At 54.6% G+C, this 13,682-nt stretch overlaps 41 non-coding genes across 41 annotated transcripts; all 41 read left to right on the top strand.

Moving 5' to 3' along the window:
- The first annotated feature begins 116 nt into the window (after positions 1-116).
- Trnae-cuc lies at positions 117-188 on the top strand. Its single transcript has one exon. It is a non-coding gene; the product is annotated as a tRNA-Glu (tRNA).
- Positions 189-571: 383 nt separating this feature from the next.
- Trnah-gug lies at positions 572-643 on the top strand. The gene has a single exon. It is a non-coding gene; the product is annotated as a tRNA-His (tRNA).
- Positions 644-932: 289 nt separating this feature from the next.
- Positions 933-1,014, top strand: Trnal-aag. Its single transcript has one exon. It is a non-coding gene; the product is annotated as a tRNA-Leu (tRNA).
- An 80-nt stretch (positions 1,015-1,094) lies between these two features.
- Trnal-cag lies at positions 1,095-1,176 on the top strand. Its single transcript has one exon. It is a non-coding gene; the product is annotated as a tRNA-Leu (tRNA).
- A 278-nt stretch (positions 1,177-1,454) lies between these two features.
- Trnae-cuc lies at positions 1,455-1,526 on the top strand. The gene has a single exon. It is a non-coding gene; the product is annotated as a tRNA-Glu (tRNA).
- A 382-nt stretch (positions 1,527-1,908) lies between these two features.
- On the top strand, positions 1,909-1,980 carry Trnah-gug. The gene has a single exon. It is a non-coding gene; the product is annotated as a tRNA-His (tRNA).
- Positions 1,981-2,267: 287 nt separating this feature from the next.
- Trnal-aag lies at positions 2,268-2,349 on the top strand. Its single transcript has one exon. It is a non-coding gene; the product is annotated as a tRNA-Leu (tRNA).
- An 80-nt stretch (positions 2,350-2,429) lies between these two features.
- Positions 2,430-2,511, top strand: Trnal-cag. Its single transcript has one exon. It is a non-coding gene; the product is annotated as a tRNA-Leu (tRNA).
- Positions 2,512-2,789: 278 nt separating this feature from the next.
- Positions 2,790-2,861, top strand: Trnae-cuc. Its single transcript has one exon. It is a non-coding gene; the product is annotated as a tRNA-Glu (tRNA).
- Positions 2,862-3,243: 382 nt separating this feature from the next.
- Positions 3,244-3,315, top strand: Trnah-gug. Its single transcript has one exon. It is a non-coding gene; the product is annotated as a tRNA-His (tRNA).
- Positions 3,316-3,602: 287 nt separating this feature from the next.
- On the top strand, positions 3,603-3,684 carry Trnal-aag. The gene has a single exon. It is a non-coding gene; the product is annotated as a tRNA-Leu (tRNA).
- An 80-nt stretch (positions 3,685-3,764) lies between these two features.
- On the top strand, positions 3,765-3,846 carry Trnal-cag. Its single transcript has one exon. It is a non-coding gene; the product is annotated as a tRNA-Leu (tRNA).
- A 278-nt stretch (positions 3,847-4,124) lies between these two features.
- Trnae-cuc lies at positions 4,125-4,196 on the top strand. The gene has a single exon. It is a non-coding gene; the product is annotated as a tRNA-Glu (tRNA).
- Positions 4,197-4,578: 382 nt separating this feature from the next.
- Trnah-gug lies at positions 4,579-4,650 on the top strand. The gene has a single exon. It is a non-coding gene; the product is annotated as a tRNA-His (tRNA).
- Positions 4,651-4,937: 287 nt separating this feature from the next.
- On the top strand, positions 4,938-5,019 carry Trnal-aag. The gene has a single exon. It is a non-coding gene; the product is annotated as a tRNA-Leu (tRNA).
- Positions 5,020-5,099: 80 nt separating this feature from the next.
- On the top strand, positions 5,100-5,181 carry Trnal-cag. Its single transcript has one exon. It is a non-coding gene; the product is annotated as a tRNA-Leu (tRNA).
- A 278-nt stretch (positions 5,182-5,459) lies between these two features.
- On the top strand, positions 5,460-5,531 carry Trnae-cuc. The gene has a single exon. It is a non-coding gene; the product is annotated as a tRNA-Glu (tRNA).
- Positions 5,532-5,913: 382 nt separating this feature from the next.
- Positions 5,914-5,985, top strand: Trnah-gug. The gene has a single exon. It is a non-coding gene; the product is annotated as a tRNA-His (tRNA).
- A 289-nt stretch (positions 5,986-6,274) lies between these two features.
- On the top strand, positions 6,275-6,356 carry Trnal-aag. Its single transcript has one exon. It is a non-coding gene; the product is annotated as a tRNA-Leu (tRNA).
- Positions 6,357-6,436: 80 nt separating this feature from the next.
- Positions 6,437-6,518, top strand: Trnal-cag. Its single transcript has one exon. It is a non-coding gene; the product is annotated as a tRNA-Leu (tRNA).
- Positions 6,519-6,796: 278 nt separating this feature from the next.
- On the top strand, positions 6,797-6,868 carry Trnae-cuc. The gene has a single exon. It is a non-coding gene; the product is annotated as a tRNA-Glu (tRNA).
- A 382-nt stretch (positions 6,869-7,250) lies between these two features.
- On the top strand, positions 7,251-7,322 carry Trnah-gug. The gene has a single exon. It is a non-coding gene; the product is annotated as a tRNA-His (tRNA).
- Positions 7,323-7,609: 287 nt separating this feature from the next.
- On the top strand, positions 7,610-7,691 carry Trnal-aag. The gene has a single exon. It is a non-coding gene; the product is annotated as a tRNA-Leu (tRNA).
- An 80-nt stretch (positions 7,692-7,771) lies between these two features.
- Trnal-cag lies at positions 7,772-7,853 on the top strand. Its single transcript has one exon. It is a non-coding gene; the product is annotated as a tRNA-Leu (tRNA).
- Positions 7,854-8,131: 278 nt separating this feature from the next.
- Trnae-cuc lies at positions 8,132-8,203 on the top strand. Its single transcript has one exon. It is a non-coding gene; the product is annotated as a tRNA-Glu (tRNA).
- A 382-nt stretch (positions 8,204-8,585) lies between these two features.
- Trnah-gug lies at positions 8,586-8,657 on the top strand. The gene has a single exon. It is a non-coding gene; the product is annotated as a tRNA-His (tRNA).
- Positions 8,658-8,944: 287 nt separating this feature from the next.
- Trnal-aag lies at positions 8,945-9,026 on the top strand. Its single transcript has one exon. It is a non-coding gene; the product is annotated as a tRNA-Leu (tRNA).
- An 80-nt stretch (positions 9,027-9,106) lies between these two features.
- Trnal-cag lies at positions 9,107-9,188 on the top strand. The gene has a single exon. It is a non-coding gene; the product is annotated as a tRNA-Leu (tRNA).
- A 278-nt stretch (positions 9,189-9,466) lies between these two features.
- Positions 9,467-9,538, top strand: Trnae-cuc. The gene has a single exon. It is a non-coding gene; the product is annotated as a tRNA-Glu (tRNA).
- A 382-nt stretch (positions 9,539-9,920) lies between these two features.
- On the top strand, positions 9,921-9,992 carry Trnah-gug. The gene has a single exon. It is a non-coding gene; the product is annotated as a tRNA-His (tRNA).
- Positions 9,993-10,279: 287 nt separating this feature from the next.
- Positions 10,280-10,361, top strand: Trnal-aag. The gene has a single exon. It is a non-coding gene; the product is annotated as a tRNA-Leu (tRNA).
- An 80-nt stretch (positions 10,362-10,441) lies between these two features.
- On the top strand, positions 10,442-10,523 carry Trnal-cag. Its single transcript has one exon. It is a non-coding gene; the product is annotated as a tRNA-Leu (tRNA).
- A 278-nt stretch (positions 10,524-10,801) lies between these two features.
- Trnae-cuc lies at positions 10,802-10,873 on the top strand. Its single transcript has one exon. It is a non-coding gene; the product is annotated as a tRNA-Glu (tRNA).
- A 382-nt stretch (positions 10,874-11,255) lies between these two features.
- Positions 11,256-11,327, top strand: Trnah-gug. The gene has a single exon. It is a non-coding gene; the product is annotated as a tRNA-His (tRNA).
- A 287-nt stretch (positions 11,328-11,614) lies between these two features.
- On the top strand, positions 11,615-11,696 carry Trnal-aag. Its single transcript has one exon. It is a non-coding gene; the product is annotated as a tRNA-Leu (tRNA).
- Positions 11,697-11,776: 80 nt separating this feature from the next.
- Positions 11,777-11,858, top strand: Trnal-cag. Its single transcript has one exon. It is a non-coding gene; the product is annotated as a tRNA-Leu (tRNA).
- Positions 11,859-12,136: 278 nt separating this feature from the next.
- On the top strand, positions 12,137-12,208 carry Trnae-cuc. The gene has a single exon. It is a non-coding gene; the product is annotated as a tRNA-Glu (tRNA).
- A 382-nt stretch (positions 12,209-12,590) lies between these two features.
- On the top strand, positions 12,591-12,662 carry Trnah-gug. Its single transcript has one exon. It is a non-coding gene; the product is annotated as a tRNA-His (tRNA).
- Positions 12,663-12,949: 287 nt separating this feature from the next.
- On the top strand, positions 12,950-13,031 carry Trnal-aag. Its single transcript has one exon. It is a non-coding gene; the product is annotated as a tRNA-Leu (tRNA).
- An 80-nt stretch (positions 13,032-13,111) lies between these two features.
- Trnal-cag lies at positions 13,112-13,193 on the top strand. The gene has a single exon. It is a non-coding gene; the product is annotated as a tRNA-Leu (tRNA).
- Positions 13,194-13,471: 278 nt separating this feature from the next.
- On the top strand, positions 13,472-13,543 carry Trnae-cuc. Its single transcript has one exon. It is a non-coding gene; the product is annotated as a tRNA-Glu (tRNA).
- The last annotated feature ends 139 nt before the right edge of the window (positions 13,544-13,682 follow it).

The raw sequence follows: 13,682 nt of genomic DNA, 5'->3' as shown, positions 1-13,682 counted from the left end.
ACGAAATGTGTCCAGAGCACGACGTTCTATAAGGTGGAAACGCTAATTTTTGCCGTTGTCGTCAAGTAGATTGTGTATAGCTTGCTGTGTTCGCAGGAGGAGCCCTGGCGTCGTTATCCGGTGTGGTCTAGTGGCTAGGATACCTGGCTCTCACCCAGGAGGCCCGGGTTCGATTCCCGGTACCGGAAATGCGCATTTTGTTGCTCCTCTTATGCGACTTGTCCCGACTTAGCTCGACTGACGCTCCGCTGACGCTTGCAGAAAACTACGTTAAGTACGATTCGTGGTGACAAGTGACGGCGAGAGCGATGCGACATGTATCCACCTCTTATCGAGGCACCTACCTGTGGTCAACAGAGCTGGAGGACTGCAAGACATTGCCACGGGGGGTTGAATGCAGCTAACCACACTGCTTAGTGTCCTAACAGCGCAGACACGTTCGCTTGCCAGTATACATGTAATGGAGACCGCGTCTGACACAGCTGTGGGGAGACACAGTGGTGTGTGGGCTGAGCTTTGCTGTGCATCGCCACTTGCAGTCGCGAGAACTGCTCTCGGCGGTGCTTCCGTGGCCGTGATCGTCTAGTGGTTAGGACATTGCGTTGTGGCCGCAATAACCCAGGTTCGAATCCTGGTCACGGCAAATTTTAAAGTTTTGCCTTGCTGTCGCTGCAGTGACGATTGTGACTCAGTGTTTGAAATCACAGTGCCCTCTTCATTTTTCACTCATGTTCCGCAGGCTGCAGGTGGCAACTACCAGTTCATTATCAACACGCAATGCCGCCGCACCAGAGCGCGGGCAGCTGCCTGTGTAGTTAATCTCTATTCGAAAAGGGCAGTTGTTTGAGGTGCAATGGATGAGCAGCCAGTTGCAGCAGAACAGGGAGCTGTGTCGCGCACTGTTTCCACAAAAGCGAAGAACACTGACCGCAGGTAGCGTGGCCGAGCGGTCTAAGGCGCTGGTTTAAGGCACCAGTCTCTTCGGAGGCGTGGGTTCGAATCCCACCGCTGCCAATTTTTACTTCTCGTTTTTGTGCCATTGCGGTGTGGTCTCGTGGGTAAGAACGCAGCTCCTGTGACCGCCGTGGCGCGTAGGTAGCGTGGCCGAGCGGTCTAAGGCGCTGGTTTCAGGCACCAGTCTCTTCGGAGGCGTGGGTTCGAATCCCACCGCTGCCAATGTTTTCTGTCTCGGAAGCCGTAGCACTGATTACCCGCGACGAAAACAGCGCGGCAAGCCGTGAGCGTCTCTTTCTTAAATTGTCGTAGCAGCACAGTGCGTGGTGCAACGACAGGATTCACAGGCGCAGTTTGGTGTCACGATTGCTGGCGTTCGTCTCCACGAAATGTGTCCAGAGCACGACGTTCTATAAGGTGGAAACGCTAATTTTTGCCGTTGTCGTCAAGTAGATTGTGTATAGCTTGCTGTGTTCGCAGGAGGAGCCCTGGCGTCGTTATCCGGTGTGGTCTAGTGGCTAGGATACCTGGCTCTCACCCAGGAGGCCCGGGTTCGATTCCCGGTACCGGAAATGCGCATTTTGTTGCTCCTCTTATGCGACTTGTCCCGACTTAGCTCGACTGACGCTCCGCTGACGCTTGCAGAAAACTACGTTAAGTACGATTCGTGGTGACAAGTGACGGCGAGAGCGATGCGACATGTATCCACCTCTTATCGAGGCACCTACCTGTGGTCAACAGAGCTGGAGGACTGCAAGACATTGCCACGGGGGTTGAATGCAGCTAACCACACTGCTTAGTGTCCTAACAGCGCAGACACGTTCGCTTGCCAGTATACATGTAATGGAGACCGCGTCTGACACAGCTGTGGGGAGACACAGTGGTGTGTGGGCTGAGCTTTGCTGTGCATCGCCACTTGCAGTCGCGAGAACTGCTCTCGGCGGTGCTTCCGTGGCCGTGATCGTCTAGTGGTTAGGACATTGCGTTGTGGCCGCAATAACCCAGGTTCGAATCCTGGTCACGGCAAATTTTAAAGTTTTGCCTTGCTGTCGCTGCAGTGACGATTGTGACTCAGTGTTTGAAATCACAGTGCCCTCTTCATTTTTCACTCATGTTCCGCAGGCTGCAGGTGGCACTACCAGTTCATTATCAACACGCAATGCCGCCGCACCAGAGCGCGGGCAGCTGCCTGTGTAGTTAATCTCTATTCGAAAAGGGCAGTTGTTTGAGGTGCAATGGATGAGCAGCCAGTTGCAGCAGAACAGGGAGCTGTGTCGCGCACTGTTTCCACAAAAGCGAAGAACACTGACGCAGGTAGCGTGGCCGAGCGGTCTAAGGCGCTGGTTTAAGGCACCAGTCTCTTCGGAGGCGTGGGTTCGAATCCCACCGCTGCCAATTTTTACTTCTCGTTTTTGTGCCATTGCGGTGTGGTCTCGTGGGTAAGAACGCAGCTCCTGTGACCGCCGTGGCGCGTAGGTAGCGTGGCCGAGCGGTCTAAGGCGCTGGTTTCAGGCACCAGTCTCTTCGGAGGCGTGGGTTCGAATCCCACCGCTGCCAATGTTTTCTGTCTCGGAAGCCGTAGCACTGATTACCCGCGACGAAAACAGCGCGGCAAGCCGTGAGCGTCTCTTTCTTAAATTGTCGTAGCAGCACAGTGCGTGGTGCAACGACAGGATTCACAGGCGCAGTTTGGTGTCACGATTGCTGGCGTTCGTCTCCACGAAATGTGTCCAGAGCACGACGTTCTATAAGGTGGAAACGCTAATTTTTGCCGTTGTCGTCAAGTAGATTGTGTATAGCTTGCTGTGTTCGCAGGAGGAGCCCTGGCGTCGTTATCCGGTGTGGTCTAGTGGCTAGGATACCTGGCTCTCACCCAGGAGGCCCGGGTTCGATTCCCGGTACCGGAAATGCGCATTTTGTTGCTCCTCTTATGCGACTTGTCCCGACTTAGCTCGACTGACGCTCCGCTGACGCTTGCAGAAAACTACGTTAAGTACGATTCGTGGTGACAAGTGACGGCGAGAGCGATGCGACATGTATCCACCTCTTATCGAGGCACCTACCTGTGGTCAACAGAGCTGGAGGACTGCAAGACATTGCCACGGGGGTTGAATGCAGCTAACCACACTGCTTAGTGTCCTAACAGCGCAGACACGTTCGCTTGCCAGTATACATGTAATGGAGACCGCGTCTGACACAGCTGTGGGGAGACACAGTGGTGTGTGGGCTGAGCTTTGCTGTGCATCGCCACTTGCAGTCGCGAGAACTGCTCTCGGCGGTGCTTCCGTGGCCGTGATCGTCTAGTGGTTAGGACATTGCGTTGTGGCCGCAATAACCCAGGTTCGAATCCTGGTCACGGCAAATTTTAAAGTTTTGCCTTGCTGTCGCTGCAGTGACGATTGTGACTCAGTGTTTGAAATCACAGTGCCCTCTTCATTTTTCACTCATGTTCCGCAGGCTGCAGGTGGCACTACCAGTTCATTATCAACACGCAATGCCGCCGCACCAGAGCGCGGGCAGCTGCCTGTGTAGTTAATCTCTATTCGAAAAGGGCAGTTGTTTGAGGTGCAATGGATGAGCAGCCAGTTGCAGCAGAACAGGGAGCTGTGTCGCGCACTGTTTCCACAAAAGCGAAGAACACTGACGCAGGTAGCGTGGCCGAGCGGTCTAAGGCGCTGGTTTAAGGCACCAGTCTCTTCGGAGGCGTGGGTTCGAATCCCACCGCTGCCAATTTTTACTTCTCGTTTTTGTGCCATTGCGGTGTGGTCTCGTGGGTAAGAACGCAGCTCCTGTGACCGCCGTGGCGCGTAGGTAGCGTGGCCGAGCGGTCTAAGGCGCTGGTTTCAGGCACCAGTCTCTTCGGAGGCGTGGGTTCGAATCCCACCGCTGCCAATGTTTTCTGTCTCGGAAGCCGTAGCACTGATTACCCGCGACGAAAACAGCGCGGCAAGCCGTGAGCGTCTCTTTCTTAAATTGTCGTAGCAGCACAGTGCGTGGTGCAACGACAGGATTCACAGGCGCAGTTTGGTGTCACGATTGCTGGCGTTCGTCTCCACGAAATGTGTCCAGAGCACGACGTTCTATAAGGTGGAAACGCTAATTTTTGCCGTTGTCGTCAAGTAGATTGTGTATAGCTTGCTGTGTTCGCAGGAGGAGCCCTGGCGTCGTTATCCGGTGTGGTCTAGTGGCTAGGATACCTGGCTCTCACCCAGGAGGCCCGGGTTCGATTCCCGGTACCGGAAATGCGCATTTTGTTGCTCCTCTTATGCGACTTGTCCCGACTTAGCTCGACTGACGCTCCGCTGACGCTTGCAGAAAACTACGTTAAGTACGATTCGTGGTGACAAGTGACGGCGAGAGCGATGCGACATGTATCCACCTCTTATCGAGGCACCTACCTGTGGTCAACAGAGCTGGAGGACTGCAAGACATTGCCACGGGGGTTGAATGCAGCTAACCACACTGCTTAGTGTCCTAACAGCGCAGACACGTTCGCTTGCCAGTATACATGTAATGGAGACCGCGTCTGACACAGCTGTGGGGAGACACAGTGGTGTGTGGGCTGAGCTTTGCTGTGCATCGCCACTTGCAGTCGCGAGAACTGCTCTCGGCGGTGCTTCCGTGGCCGTGATCGTCTAGTGGTTAGGACATTGCGTTGTGGCCGCAATAACCCAGGTTCGAATCCTGGTCACGGCAAATTTTAAAGTTTTGCCTTGCTGTCGCTGCAGTGACGATTGTGACTCAGTGTTTGAAATCACAGTGCCCTCTTCATTTTTCACTCATGTTCCGCAGGCTGCAGGTGGCACTACCAGTTCATTATCAACACGCAATGCCGCCGCACCAGAGCGCGGGCAGCTGCCTGTGTAGTTAATCTCTATTCGAAAAGGGCAGTTGTTTGAGGTGCAATGGATGAGCAGCCAGTTGCAGCAGAACAGGGAGCTGTGTCGCGCACTGTTTCCACAAAAGCGAAGAACACTGACGCAGGTAGCGTGGCCGAGCGGTCTAAGGCGCTGGTTTAAGGCACCAGTCTCTTCGGAGGCGTGGGTTCGAATCCCACCGCTGCCAATTTTTACTTCTCGTTTTTGTGCCATTGCGGTGTGGTCTCGTGGGTAAGAACGCAGCTCCTGTGACCGCCGTGGCGCGTAGGTAGCGTGGCCGAGCGGTCTAAGGCGCTGGTTTCAGGCACCAGTCTCTTCGGAGGCGTGGGTTCGAATCCCACCGCTGCCAATGTTTTCTGTCTCGGAAGCCGTAGCACTGATTACCCGCGACGAAAACAGCGCGGCAAGCCGTGAGCGTCTCTTTCTTAAATTGTCGTAGCAGCACAGTGCGTGGTGCAACGACAGGATTCACAGGCGCAGTTTGGTGTCACGATTGCTGGCGTTCGTCTCCACGAAATGTGTCCAGAGCACGACGTTCTATAAGGTGGAAACGCTAATTTTTGCCGTTGTCGTCAAGTAGATTGTGTATAGCTTGCTGTGTTCGCAGGAGGAGCCCTGGCGTCGTTATCCGGTGTGGTCTAGTGGCTAGGATACCTGGCTCTCACCCAGGAGGCCCGGGTTCGATTCCCGGTACCGGAAATGCGCATTTTGTTGCTCCTCTTATGCGACTTGTCCCGACTTAGCTCGACTGACGCTCCGCTGACGCTTGCAGAAAACTACGTTAAGTACGATTCGTGGTGACAAGTGACGGCGAGAGCGATGCGACATGTATCCACCTCTTATCGAGGCACCTACCTGTGGTCAACAGAGCTGGAGGACTGCAAGACATTGCCACGGGGGTTGAATGCAGCTAACCACACTGCTTAGTGTCCTAACAGCGCAGACACGTTCGCTTGCCAGTATACATGTAATGGAGACCGCGTCTGACACAGCTGTGGGGAGACACAGTGGTGTGTGGGCTGAGCTTTGCTGTGCATCGCCACTTGCAGTCGCGAGAACTGCTCTCGGCGGTGCTTCCGTGGCCGTGATCGTCTAGTGGTTAGGACATTGCGTTGTGGCCGCAATAACCCAGGTTCGAATCCTGGTCACGGCAAATTTTAAAGTTTTGCCTTGCTGTCGCTGCAGTGACGATTGTGACTCAGTGTTTGAAATCACAGTGCCCTCTTCATTTTTCACTCATGTTCCGCAGGCTGCAGGTGGCACTACCAGTTCATTATCAACACGCAATGCCGCCGCACCAGAGCGCGGGCAGCTGCCTGTGTAGTTAATCTCTATTCGAAAAGGGCAGTTGTTTGAGGTGCAATGGATGAGCAGCCAGTTGCAGCAGAACAGGGAGCTGTGTCGCGCACTGTTTCCACACAAAAGCGAAGAACACTGACGCAGGTAGCGTGGCCGAGCGGTCTAAGGCGCTGGTTTAAGGCACCAGTCTCTTCGGAGGCGTGGGTTCGAATCCCACCGCTGCCAATTTTTACTTCTCGTTTTTGTGCCATTGCGGTGTGGTCTCGTGGGTAAGAACGCAGCTCCTGTGACCGCCGTGGCGCGTAGGTAGCGTGGCCGAGCGGTCTAAGGCGCTGGTTTCAGGCACCAGTCTCTTCGGAGGCGTGGGTTCGAATCCCACCGCTGCCAATGTTTTCTGTCTCGGAAGCCGTAGCACTGATTACCCGCGACGAAAACAGCGCGGCAAGCCGTGAGCGTCTCTTTCTTAAATTGTCGTAGCAGCACAGTGCGTGGTGCAACGACAGGATTCACAGGCGCAGTTTGGTGTCACGATTGCTGGCGTTCGTCTCCACGAAATGTGTCCAGAGCACGACGTTCTATAAGGTGGAAACGCTAATTTTTGCCGTTGTCGTCAAGTAGATTGTGTATAGCTTGCTGTGTTCGCAGGAGGAGCCCTGGCGTCGTTATCCGGTGTGGTCTAGTGGCTAGGATACCTGGCTCTCACCCAGGAGGCCCGGGTTCGATTCCCGGTACCGGAAATGCGCATTTTGTTGCTCCTCTTATGCGACTTGTCCCGACTTAGCTCGACTGACGCTCCGCTGACGCTTGCAGAAAACTACGTTAAGTACGATTCGTGGTGACAAGTGACGGCGAGAGCGATGCGACATGTATCCACCTCTTATCGAGGCACCTACCTGTGGTCAACAGAGCTGGAGGACTGCAAGACATTGCCACGGGGGTTGAATGCAGCTAACCACACTGCTTAGTGTCCTAACAGCGCAGACACGTTCGCTTGCCAGTATACATGTAATGGAGACCGCGTCTGACACAGCTGTGGGGAGACACAGTGGTGTGTGGGCTGAGCTTTGCTGTGCATCGCCACTTGCAGTCGCGAGAACTGCTCTCGGCGGTGCTTCCGTGGCCGTGATCGTCTAGTGGTTAGGACATTGCGTTGTGGCCGCAATAACCCAGGTTCGAATCCTGGTCACGGCAAATTTTAAAGTTTTGCCTTGCTGTCGCTGCAGTGACGATTGTGACTCAGTGTTTGAAATCACAGTGCCCTCTTCATTTTTCACTCATGTTCCGCAGGCTGCAGGTGGCACTACCAGTTCATTATCAACACGCAATGCCGCCGCACCAGAGCGCGGGCAGCTGCCTGTGTAGTTAATCTCTATTCGAAAAGGGCAGTTGTTTGAGGTGCAATGGATGAGCAGCCAGTTGCAGCAGAACAGGGAGCTGTGTCGCGCACTGTTTCCACAAAAGCGAAGAACACTGACGCAGGTAGCGTGGCCGAGCGGTCTAAGGCGCTGGTTTAAGGCACCAGTCTCTTCGGAGGCGTGGGTTCGAATCCCACCGCTGCCAATTTTTACTTCTCGTTTTTGTGCCATTGCGGTGTGGTCTCGTGGGTAAGAACGCAGCTCCTGTGACCGCCGTGGCGCGTAGGTAGCGTGGCCGAGCGGTCTAAGGCGCTGGTTTCAGGCACCAGTCTCTTCGGAGGCGTGGGTTCGAATCCCACCGCTGCCAATGTTTTCTGTCTCGGAAGCCGTAGCACTGATTACCCGCGACGAAAACAGCGCGGCAAGCCGTGAGCGTCTCTTTCTTAAATTGTCGTAGCAGCACAGTGCGTGGTGCAACGACAGGATTCACAGGCGCAGTTTGGTGTCACGATTGCTGGCGTTCGTCTCCACGAAATGTGTCCAGAGCACGACGTTCTATAAGGTGGAAACGCTAATTTTTGCCGTTGTCGTCAAGTAGATTGTGTATAGCTTGCTGTGTTCGCAGGAGGAGCCCTGGCGTCGTTATCCGGTGTGGTCTAGTGGCTAGGATACCTGGCTCTCACCCAGGAGGCCCGGGTTCGATTCCCGGTACCGGAAATGCGCATTTTGTTGCTCCTCTTATGCGACTTGTCCCGACTTAGCTCGACTGACGCTCCGCTGACGCTTGCAGAAAACTACGTTAAGTACGATTCGTGGTGACAAGTGACGGCGAGAGCGATGCGACATGTATCCACCTCTTATCGAGGCACCTACCTGTGGTCAACAGAGCTGGAGGACTGCAAGACATTGCCACGGGGGTTGAATGCAGCTAACCACACTGCTTAGTGTCCTAACAGCGCAGACACGTTCGCTTGCCAGTATACATGTAATGGAGACCGCGTCTGACACAGCTGTGGGGAGACACAGTGGTGTGTGGGCTGAGCTTTGCTGTGCATCGCCACTTGCAGTCGCGAGAACTGCTCTCGGCGGTGCTTCCGTGGCCGTGATCGTCTAGTGGTTAGGACATTGCGTTGTGGCCGCAATAACCCAGGTTCGAATCCTGGTCACGGCAAATTTTAAAGTTTTGCCTTGCTGTCGCTGCAGTGACGATTGTGACTCAGTGTTTGAAATCACAGTGCCCTCTTCATTTTTCACTCATGTTCCGCAGGCTGCAGGTGGCACTACCAGTTCATTATCAACACGCAATGCCGCCGCACCAGAGCGCGGGCAGCTGCCTGTGTAGTTAATCTCTATTCGAAAAGGGCAGTTGTTTGAGGTGCAATGGATGAGCAGCCAGTTGCAGCAGAACAGGGAGCTGTGTCGCGCACTGTTTCCACAAAAGCGAAGAACACTGACGCAGGTAGCGTGGCCGAGCGGTCTAAGGCGCTGGTTTAAGGCACCAGTCTCTTCGGAGGCGTGGGTTCGAATCCCACCGCTGCCAATTTTTACTTCTCGTTTTTGTGCCATTGCGGTGTGGTCTCGTGGGTAAGAACGCAGCTCCTGTGACCGCCGTGGCGCGTAGGTAGCGTGGCCGAGCGGTCTAAGGCGCTGGTTTCAGGCACCAGTCTCTTCGGAGGCGTGGGTTCGAATCCCACCGCTGCCAATGTTTTCTGTCTCGGAAGCCGTAGCACTGATTACCCGCGACGAAAACAGCGCGGCAAGCCGTGAGCGTCTCTTTCTTAAATTGTCGTAGCAGCACAGTGCGTGGTGCAACGACAGGATTCACAGGCGCAGTTTGGTGTCACGATTGCTGGCGTTCGTCTCCACGAAATGTGTCCAGAGCACGACGTTCTATAAGGTGGAAACGCTAATTTTTGCCGTTGTCGTCAAGTAGATTGTGTATAGCTTGCTGTGTTCGCAGGAGGAGCCCTGGCGTCGTTATCCGGTGTGGTCTAGTGGCTAGGATACCTGGCTCTCACCCAGGAGGCCCGGGTTCGATTCCCGGTACCGGAAATGCGCATTTTGTTGCTCCTCTTATGCGACTTGTCCCGACTTAGCTCGACTGACGCTCCGCTGACGCTTGCAGAAAACTACGTTAAGTACGATTCGTGGTGACAAGTGACGGCGAGAGCGATGCGACATGTATCCACCTCTTATCGAGGCACCTACCTGTGGTCAACAGAGCTGGAGGACTGCAAGACATTGCCACGGGGGTTGAATGCAGCTAACCACACTGCTTAGTGTCCTAACAGCGCAGACACGTTCGCTTGCCAGTATACATGTAATGGAGACCGCGTCTGACACAGCTGTGGGGAGACACAGTGGTGTGTGGGCTGAGCTTTGCTGTGCATCGCCACTTGCAGTCGCGAGAACTGCTCTCGGCGGTGCTTCCGTGGCCGTGATCGTCTAGTGGTTAGGACATTGCGTTGTGGCCGCAATAACCCAGGTTCGAATCCTGGTCACGGCAAATTTTAAAGTTTTGCCTTGCTGTCGCTGCAGTGACGATTGTGACTCAGTGTTTGAAATCACAGTGCCCTCTTCATTTTTCACTCATGTTCCGCAGGCTGCAGGTGGCACTACCAGTTCATTATCAACACGCAATGCCGCCGCACCAGAGCGCGGGCAGCTGCCTGTGTAGTTAATCTCTATTCGAAAAGGGCAGTTGTTTGAGGTGCAATGGATGAGCAGCCAGTTGCAGCAGAACAGGGAGCTGTGTCGCGCACTGTTTCCACAAAAGCGAAGAACACTGACGCAGGTAGCGTGGCCGAGCGGTCTAAGGCGCTGGTTTAAGGCACCAGTCTCTTCGGAGGCGTGGGTTCGAATCCCACCGCTGCCAATTTTTACTTCTCGTTTTTGTGCCATTGCGGTGTGGTCTCGTGGGTAAGAACGCAGCTCCTGTGACCGCCGTGGCGCGTAGGTAGCGTGGCCGAGCGGTCTAAGGCGCTGGTTTCAGGCACCAGTCTCTTCGGAGGCGTGGGTTCGAATCCCACCGCTGCCAATGTTTTCTGTCTCGGAAGCCGTAGCACTGATTACCCGCGACGAAAACAGCGCGGCAAGCCGTGAGCGTCTCTTTCTTAAATTGTCGTAGCAGCACAGTGCGTGGTGCAACGACAGGATTCACAGGCGCAGTTTGGTGTCACGATTGCTGGCGTTCGTCTCCACGAAATGTGTCCAGAGCACGACGTTCTATAAGGTGGAAACGCTAATTTTTGCCGTTGTCGTCAAGTAGATTGTGTATAGCTTGCTGTGTTCGCAGGAGGAGCCCTGGCGTCGTTATCCGGTGTGGTCTAGTGGCTAGGATACCTGGCTCTCACCCAGGAGGCCCGGGTTCGATTCCCGGTACCGGAAATGCGCATTTTGTTGCTCCTCTTATGCGACTTGTCCCGACTTAGCTCGACTGACGCTCCGCTGACGCTTGCAGAAAACTACGTTAAGTACGATTCGTGGTGACAAGTGACGGCGAGAGCGATGCGACATGTATCCACCTCTTATCGAGGCACCTACCTGTGGTCAACAGAGCTGGAGGACTGCAAGACATTGCCACGGGGGTTGAATGCAGCTAACCACACTGCTTAGTGTCCTAACAGCGCAGACACGTTCGCTTGCCAGTATACATGTAATGGAGACCGCGTCTGACACAGCTGTGGGGAGACACAGTGGTGTGTGGGCTGAGCTTTGCTGTGCATCGCCACTTGCAGTCGCGAGAACTGCTCTCGGCGGTGCTTCCGTGGCCGTGATCGTCTAGTGGTTAGGACATTGCGTTGTGGCCGCAATAACCCAGGTTCGAATCCTGGTCACGGCAAATTTTAAAGTTTTGCCTTGCTGTCGCTGCAGTGACGATTGTGACTCAGTGTTTGAAATCACAGTGCCCTCTTCATTTTTCACTCATGTTCCGCAGGCTGCAGGTGGCACTACCAGTTCATTATCAACACGCAATGCCGCCGCACCAGAGCGCGGGCAGCTGCCTGTGTAGTTAATCTCTATTCGAAAAGGGCAGTTGTTTGAGGTGCAATGGATGAGCAGCCAGTTGCAGCAGAACAGGGAGCTGTGTCGCGCACTGTTTCCACAAAAGCGAAGAACACTGACGCAGGTAGCGTGGCCGAGCGGTCTAAGGCGCTGGTTTAAGGCACCAGTCTCTTCGGAGGCGTGGGTTCGAATCCCACCGCTGCCAATTTTTACTTCTCGTTTTTGTGCCATTGCGGTGTGGTCTCGTGGGTAAGAACGCAGCTCCTGTGACCGCCGTGGCGCGTAGGTAGCGTGGCCGAGCGGTCTAAGGCGCTGGTTTCAGGCACCAGTCTCTTCGGAGGCGTGGGTTCGAATCCCACCGCTGCCAATGTTTTCTGTCTCGGAAGCCGTAGCACTGATTACCCGCGACGAAAACAGCGCGGCAAGCCGTGAGCGTCTCTTTCTTAAATTGTCGTAGCAGCACAGTGCGTGGTGCAACGACAGGATTCACAGGCGCAGTTTGGTGTCACGATTGCTGGCGTTCGTCTCCACGAAATGTGTCCAGAGCACGACGTTCTATAAGGTGGAAACGCTAATTTTTGCCGTTGTCGTCAAGTAGATTGTGTATAGCTTGCTGTGTTCGCAGGAGGAGCCCTGGCGTCGTTATCCGGTGTGGTCTAGTGGCTAGGATACCTGGCTCTCACCCAGGAGGCCCGGGTTCGATTCCCGGTACCGGAAATGCGCATTTTGTTGCTCCTCTTATGCGACTTGTCCCGACTTAGCTCGACTGACGCTCCGCTGACGCTTGCAGAAAACTACGTTAAGTACGATTCGTGGTGACAAGTGACGGCGAGAGCGATGCGACATGTATCCACCTCTTATCGAGGCACCTACCTGTGGTCAACAGAGCTGGAGGACTGCAAGACATTGCCACGGGGGTTGAATGCAGCTAACCACACTGCTTAGTGTCCTAACAGCGCAGACACGTTCGCTTGCCAGTATACATGTAATGGAGACCGCGTCTGACACAGCTGTGGGGAGACACAGTGGTGTGTGGGCTGAGCTTTGCTGTGCATCGCCACTTGCAGTCGCGAGAACTGCTCTCGGCGGTGCTTCCGTGGCCGTGATCGTCTAGTGGTTAGGACATTGCGTTGTGGCCGCAATAACCCAGGTTCGAATCCTGGTCACGGCAAATTTTAAAGTTTTGCCTTGCTGTCGCTGCAGTGACGATTGTGACTCAGTGTTTGAAATCACAGTGCCCTCTTCATTTTTCACTCATGTTCCGCAGGCTGCAGGTGGCACTACCAGTTCATTATCAACACGCAATGCCGCCGCACCAGAGCGCGGGCAGCTGCCTGTGTAGTTAATCTCTATTCGAAAAGGGCAGTTGTTTGAGGTGCAATGGATGAGCAGCCAGTTGCAGCAGAACAGGGAGCTGTGTCGCGCACTGTTTCCACAAAAGCGAAGAACACTGACGCAGGTAGCGTGGCCGAGCGGTCTAAGGCGCTGGTTTAAGGCACCAGTCTCTTCGGAGGCGTGGGTTCGAATCCCACCGCTGCCAATTTTTACTTCTCGTTTTTGTGCCATTGCGGTGTGGTCTCGTGGGTAAGAACGCAGCTCCTGTGACCGCCGTGGCGCGTAGGTAGCGTGGCCGAGCGGTCTAAGGCGCTGGTTTCAGGCACCAGTCTCTTCGGAGGCGTGGGTTCGAATCCCACCGCTGCCAATGTTTTCTGTCTCGGAAGCCGTAGCACTGATTACCCGCGACGAAAACAGCGCGGCAAGCCGTGAGCGTCTCTTTCTTAAATTGTCGTAGCAGCACAGTGCGTGGTGCAACGACAGGATTCACAGGCGCAGTTTGGTGTCACGATTGCTGGCGTTCGTCTCCACGAAATGTGTCCAGAGCACGACGTTCTATAAGGTGGAAACGCTAATTTTTGCCGTTGTCGTCAAGTAGATTGTGTATAGCTTGCTGTGTTCGCAGGAGGAGCCCTGGCGTCGTTATCCGGTGTGGTCTAGTGGCTAGGATACCTGGCTCTCACCCAGGAGGCCCGGGTTCGATTCCCGGTACCGGAAATGCGCATTTTGTTGCTCCTCTTATGCGACTTGTCCCGACTTAGCTCGACTGACGCTCCGCTGACGCTTGCAGAAAACTACGTTAAGTACGATTCGTGGTGACAAGTGACGGCGAGAGCGATGCGACATGTATCCACCT

Source organism: Schistocerca piceifrons, unplaced genomic scaffold, assembly GCF_021461385.2.
Source record: "Schistocerca piceifrons isolate TAMUIC-IGC-003096 unplaced genomic scaffold, iqSchPice1.1 HiC_scaffold_668, whole genome shotgun sequence".
Taxonomy (NCBI): domain Eukaryota; kingdom Metazoa; phylum Arthropoda; class Insecta; order Orthoptera; family Acrididae; genus Schistocerca; species Schistocerca piceifrons.
This window is presented reverse-complemented; position numbering and strand designations above follow the sequence as displayed.